We start from the raw sequence: 6,751 nt of genomic DNA, 5'->3' as shown, positions 1-6,751 counted from the left end.
CAGTGTGTTAACATTTGACTCTGCCTGTTAAGCAGTGAGAAGTACTGATCCATTTATACCATGCTTTACACGTGTCCTTTCAGTATCTGCACTATTTCAGCTGCCAAAAAATAGACAATTGATTGAAAACAATCAGTTATGAATGAGAGGCAAAGAAAAATGAGCAGACAGACTCTGAACTTGAATCTTGCATATTGTTGATTAGCCTTGAAGTAAGAAAGAAATTATCTGTAAATTAGATTAGGCTTTCAATATTATCATCTCTTCATTTCATTTCTGAAAAAAAGTTTACGTTTCATATGTAAATCAGAGACTGAAAATCAAAAGTTGTGAATTGAATCAGTCAAAGCATTTCCTTTATTTGAATTTGTTTCACTTTGACTGTTTTGCTTCAGACCTTTTTTGTACTCTTCCAGTGACTCCAGGTAGAAAAGAAAATTCTGTTCCAGTGAGAGTCCTTTTGCCATAGAAGATGTTAAAGCAGGAAAGCTATGTGAAATAAACCAAATTATTTTTTCCAAAGCAGAGTACCAGAATTTGCTGCTGTAAACAAACACAGTAAAAATTTCTTAAGAATCTAGACTTTTGTAACACTTCTTTATGACTAGTTCATATTAGCCTCATGACATTAACAATTACTAGAATTTCAGAGGAGTATCTACAGGATATCTGATAAAAACCTGGAAATTTTATTTTGAAATGTTGCCTAAATCTCTAAATAAATCTGATCTGCATTATTGAAGTGAATTAATGTAACTAAAAGGAGTCAATGAAACATAGCACTAGAAAGGCCAGATTCAAGCTGAAGGTTTTCCAGGATGTGTGCAACTGGAATATAGAAAATGTAATTAGTCTTTGAGTTCTGGACTTATGAAAATGTTTTGTTGCAATGATGACAATTGCACATTGGAATGGGTTGCCCAGAAAGGCTGTCCAAACTCCATCCTTGGACAGTTGCTCTGAGCAATATGGTCTAAATTCAATACTGGTATTGCTGTGAGCAGCAGGTTAGACAAGAGTAGCCCTTGAGACTCCATCTGCATTACTCTGCAATTTTAATTGGTAAGAGATATTAAAAATTGATTATGTAGCTGTGATCTAGGTGCAATTTCATCTATGCAACTAACACTGAAAACTCTGTCCTATTTTGTGTAATACATGACAAATTTTGAACTATCTGCTTGGGAAATCAAAGAGCTAAATCATGTTTTCTTTTCTAAACAGCCTTCAAGGAAACTTAATTGGAAGAATCTGATGAAAAGTCAATTTTCTGTTGAAAGTGGTGGTTTTTGTGGATCTATCCTTAGGTTATTTTTTACTCCTAATCATTTTTATGATACAAGAAGAATGTTCACCTTTATATTTAATACTTGTAGCAGATGTTTCAGTCATCCTTTAACTATCAAGGATAATTCTCTTTTCAAAATCATAACTGTTATTAGAGAAAATGCCTTGTCTTTAAAATAATACAAAATAAAATTTAAAAAGAGAGAGAGACTTTTCCAAATAACACACATTACACATGTTATGATCTTGCCTCATGCTATTTGTGACTCTCTGAACACCATGGCTCTAAAAGTGCACATGGAAGTATTCTGATGGCATCAAGTGTTGGGAGACTTTAGGATACAAAAGAAAATAAGGAAGAATTTTGTATTAAGAAATAAAAGAACGCCTCAAGAATACTTACTAATGGAAGCAACTAATTTTGTGGCAAAACAAATGGCAGGTAAGAAAGCAGTAAGAAATTCAAGCTAGAAACATGGAACTGAGCAGCATTATATATGCTTTGGAAATTACTGCTTAAAGATCATTCATAAAACCTTCTTGGAAAATAAGTTTTTTATTTAAATACATGCCTTTTCAGCCAGGAAATAGCTTGAGATCCTTCCTTTTTTTCCTTCTTCTTTTCCTATGGGTGAACTGGAAGATAAAAATTCTGATAATTGATAAACGACTTCACAACTTATGAAGCTCCAGTAAAAAATAGGTTTTGTTAGAATAAAAAAAGAAAAAGAGCAACTATTTTTTAAATTTTTAAAAATCACTCTTAAAGACACCTTTTTTTCTCATTTGGTATTCAGCTAAGATTGTTTCCTTTAAAAAAAATCAGACTGCAATCTGGTCATGTTCGAAAAGAATCAGCTGCCAATTGCTTGTAGGAGAAAGAATAAGCCAGGTTCCCTGGCCAAAATTCAAGAAAAAAAAGAGGATGTAATCCCTCCCCCAGAAAAATACCTCTCAACCAAAACAAAACAAAAAACCCAACCACAATCACCCCAAAGAGAGTAAAAAGGGAGGGAAACAGAAATAAAGGCTGTTTGTCAGTCTTGCTTCGTAATAGCAAAGAAACAGTGGTTTATGGCTTCCACAGCCACTTGTGGTTAGGTAACCCAACAACCTCAACAGGCCATAGGAGTGCAGCAGCTGCCCCATGCAGCACAGTCCTGGGACAGCAAACTTATGTTTCTCTTAAAAAGACTGAAAACCACATTTATTATTATTATTATTATTATTATTATTATTATTATTATTATTATTATTATTATTATTATTATTATTATTATTATTATGTGCAAATATTTTCTTGTTGGAGGTCAAGACCATATTTTTTTTCCTGCATTCATAACATAGCAGATTTTCAGCAGAAATATTAATTCTCCCAAGAGGACTATCTTGCCAGCAAAAGAATTAGAATGAAAAGTGGAAATACATCAGCAAATTCAAGTGTCATTAAATCCCCAAACTCCTCTTTCATTTGCCTGCAAGCACTAGGTAGAGTAGACAAGAGCCCATTGATGTGAGGAAGCGCAGGAGCTGCGGTAGCCTCCGCATGATCAGGTGCCCTCTCCTGTGGGGTGCAGGGTGCAGGTCCCAGGGCTCCCTGCCAGGTGAGTGGCTGCCTGTACTGCCCAGAACACAGGCAAGGTGCAAAGCCTTTACTGACCAACATCCTGCTATTTCCTTGCCGGGGCACTTGTTCCATGTTAGCCTGCTGCCATGATAAACCCCAATGAGTTTCCTTGGAATAGGTTGCACTTTAGTCTACCGTGTGTCAGAAAAGTCAGTCCCTACCTATTAAGTGAGAGAGAATCTGTTGCCTGAGGCATTTTCAGATAAGTTCCCAGTGTTTATTTCCTGTCTCAGAACAACTTAATCTCTTAGCTGATGAAATAGGTGCCATTCACTTGTGAAACAAAATTACTTCCTCAAACTGTGTATTTTCACTTCCAAGGTAAATCACAATGTCAAAACCCACTCTTTTTAACTTTTGAGGTCATCTGTACCCTGACTTGCAAGGAAGCAGTGAGAGCACAGCTTCCAGATACATGTAATTTGATAAATTTTTGCATGTATTTCTGTGTATATACACGTTAGATCTTACGTACCGTACCTGCCAGACATACCATACCTGCTGTATGTACCAGAAATGATAAATTGCAACTAAATATACAACCAAAGACTCAGTTCCATTTGAGACTAAGACAATTGTAAAATATTAAGCAACTTCATGCAATTAAAACACCATGATATTCTCAAGAAGCATCAGGCTAAAAACATAATGACCTTTATCTGAAAATATCAGAGTAGCTAAGTGTGCTGTCACTGTAAGGATGTTCAGGTTGTTTCCCTAGATTGGAATAATACCTAGATGTCATTACATCCCCAGGGGATATAGGTACATACACCTGAATATTGTTATCATTGTGCTGCCTCATTCCTCAGGATTTTCAGTGAATGCAGATAAACCCAGCAGGGAGAACAAACAGCTTCATGCTGATCAAGCAAACAGGAGAGAACAAGCAGCTCAATGCTGATAGTGAACTTCCCTGACTTTTTAAACTAAACAAGCTTTATTTAGATTAGATATAAGGAAGAAGTCTTTTGCAGGGGGGATGGTGAAACAGGGGAATAGTGGGTTTTTCAAAGATGCGGTAGGTGCCTCATCCCTGGAAACAATCAAGGTGCTACTGAGCACTGGTGAGGCCATGTTTGGAGTGCAGTATCCAGTAGTGGGCTCCTAAGCATAGGAAAAACATGGACATACTGGAGAAAGCCCAAACAATGTCACAAAAATGAGTAAGGGAATAGAGCTTATCTAGTACAAAGAAAGGCTGAAAGATCTGGGACTATTTTGTGTGGCAAACAGAGCATTCAGAGTCTTACTAATGAATCTGAGTACCTGAAGTTAGGGTGTAAAGAGGACAGAAACAGGTTCTTTCCAGCTGTGCCTAGTGACAGGACCAGAGGCAAGCTCTATTTTTTTCCTTATAGCATGAAGCCATCCAATCAACAAGATTGAGTATAACTTTCCCTCAGCACATAAATGCAATTGTCTCTGAAGATTTTGCTTGCCAGAAAACTCCTGAAACTAAGTTCTAAAACCATGTAAAGCTGTGCATTAGAACAAAAAAACAAACAAACAAACAAAAAAAAAAAACAAAAAACCCACAAGGAGGTTTAGAGATTTCATTTATGAAAATATTAACAGTAAAATCACTATACCAGGACTTTGAAGGCACATTTTTCAACAAACTACCAACCTGTTACATGTGAGATATAAGAGTGAAAGAAAAGGAAAACAAAATAGTTTTAACCCAAAACTGATGCAACAGACCTAAATACAGAACCAGTCATTTCAAATAGAATGAGAACTACCAGATAAACTTTAATTTCATCTCTAAATACCATATCTCTTCAGCCCATTATTGTTGTCTTTTTGATACAAGAGCTCTTTAAATTCGAAAACCTGAACTAACATTCTTTCAAAAGAATTCTAAGGACAAAAAGCTGTCATAAGTGTTATACAGTGTCTATATTTCTAAAAGAAGATGGACATGCTGCACAAATTTATAAAATCAGGACGATCTTTGAAGGTACTCCAAAAGAAACAATGTTTACTCTACAGAATCAGAATCTGGCCCCAGTAAAAGAACTCAGAACTCTGATTTTCTGCAAAAATTAAGGACAGAAATAAAGAAAGAGTCAAGCCAAAATTCTATAGTATGCAGGTGTCTGTGACACGAGTCACTCTTTCTCCATGAGGCAAAGTTTAAGGCTGGAAGTAGAAAAAAATTATTAAAGCAATCAAAACTTGTGCTTATACTGAGCCACCTGTGTAGTTGACAAGTTCCCCAGGGGATTCACATGTAAAGAATCCTATCAGAATCTTCTGCATATATTGATCCAAATATCTATTATCTTGTTCTTATGAGCAGTGTTTTTGGAAACCAATTTTTTTTTTTTTGAAACCAAATGCAAAAATTTTGATTTGAAAATAAACTCTATAGATACTACATCATCTCCAGTAAATTGTAAAAACTCAGTCTTTGTCTCGCAAACAAACACCCTGTACCCTTTTACTTACCTTTGTGACCATCTCCATATGAAAAACCATATGTATCCAGCACAGATGTTTCTTTTTTTTCCTCCATCTCCTTTGCAAAGATTAAAATAGCAGTAAACAACGTAATCCTGTCATAATATTTTATTACCTTTTCAGCTATTAGAAGCTTCTGTAAGAGCACATTCAGCAGTAGATTATTTTAACCTTTATTATACTTCAAAGTTGTTTGTGGTATGTGCTAATGGTTATTCCAGGCATTTTGCATTAGATGTACAGATTTTCGGACTAGTGAAAGTGGCATATGCTTACAATAAGTCTTTATGCTAACTTTCACTACTTCCACATCTGATTTTTATGTGTTACCCAAGAGACTCGGTGAGTAAGTTTTAGCTTCTTTGCAATGGGAGAGAAATGCTGGGCAAACATTTCAGAGAAGAACAGGGAAAAAGAGAGGGGTGACAGTGTGGTTGGCTTGGCTGGATAAAAAACAGCAGCTGTCTGTGGAGGGCCTCAGGGGGCAGGCAGCATTCAGAGGAGGTATCAGGTTTTGCAAATTACCAATATCACATTATATTATAACCTCAGGTCTCCAAAACATACAGTCAGCTATGACTTTTGGGAGAATACTACTGTTGGTAACATGAAATTATGCAGCTGCAGGGAGTTTTTGCATTTATCTATACAGCTCCAGGACATCCGCAGTATTTCAATCTAAACAAAACAAAACCATTTACTTTTCTCTGCCAGAATTCATTTTTCCCTCTTTCTAAGCATGAGAAGTACCTGAATGTTTTTATTTTGTTTTACTAGAAAATAAATTCCTGTTGAAAAGTAAAGAAAAAAATTTAAATCAGCATCTGTTAATTTGAGTGCTATAATTTTCTTTTCTGTTTATCATTGAAACCATATCTCCCAACTGTTCAGATTGTCACACCTCTAGGTATCCGATGACTGATGTAATCATTGTGCAATCAGTGGGATCTCCCTGGCAATTATCTAACCCTCTTGGAGCAGTTTCTAAGATCACGTTGTGAAGTAGTTTAGCTGTATCTCTTAACAAATGATATTTGAAGTCCCCCGTTGTATCTCTGAGAACTGACAACAGTTCTAGGCCTGGATCTTCCCAATCTCAGTAAAGGCTTGCACAGAAAAGCAGCATTTTTATCTGCTTTCATTGTCCTCCAGAAACCCAAAACAAGTATGATTTTTATGGGGTAAAATTTAAAGTACTTTTTCCTCTGTCATAGAGGAACTTTTTTATGGTCCTTTCAACAAAAGAAGAGTAATATATGTGCGTGTCTGTGTGTGTGCATAAATATATATACATAAGTATGTATATATGCACAGAGGTATGTATGTATGTAAATGTATGTATGTATTTCCTGGTCAAGAAAAAAAAATTGC

The 6,751-nt window shown here is 35.8% G+C and overlaps 1 long non-coding RNA gene across 1 annotated transcript in view; it reads right to left on the bottom strand.

Moving 5' to 3' along the window:
• Positions 1–1,678: 1,678 nt before the first annotated feature.
• Positions 1,679–6,751, bottom strand: part of LOC141727104 (uncharacterized) — a 78,566-nt gene continuing 73,493 nt past the window's right edge. Inside the window, exon 4 of the long non-coding RNA XR_012578151.1 lies at positions 1,679–1,923. This is a non-coding gene — a long non-coding RNA (uncharacterized LOC141727104). The remainder of the gene's footprint in view (positions 1,924–6,751) is intronic.

Source organism: Zonotrichia albicollis, chromosome Z (assembly GCF_047830755.1).
Source record: "Zonotrichia albicollis isolate bZonAlb1 chromosome Z, bZonAlb1.hap1, whole genome shotgun sequence".
NCBI classification, from domain to species: Eukaryota; Metazoa; Chordata; class Aves; order Passeriformes; family Passerellidae; genus Zonotrichia; species Zonotrichia albicollis.
Note: the sequence above shows the minus strand (reverse complement) of the source record. Positions and strands in the feature narration are given on the sequence as shown.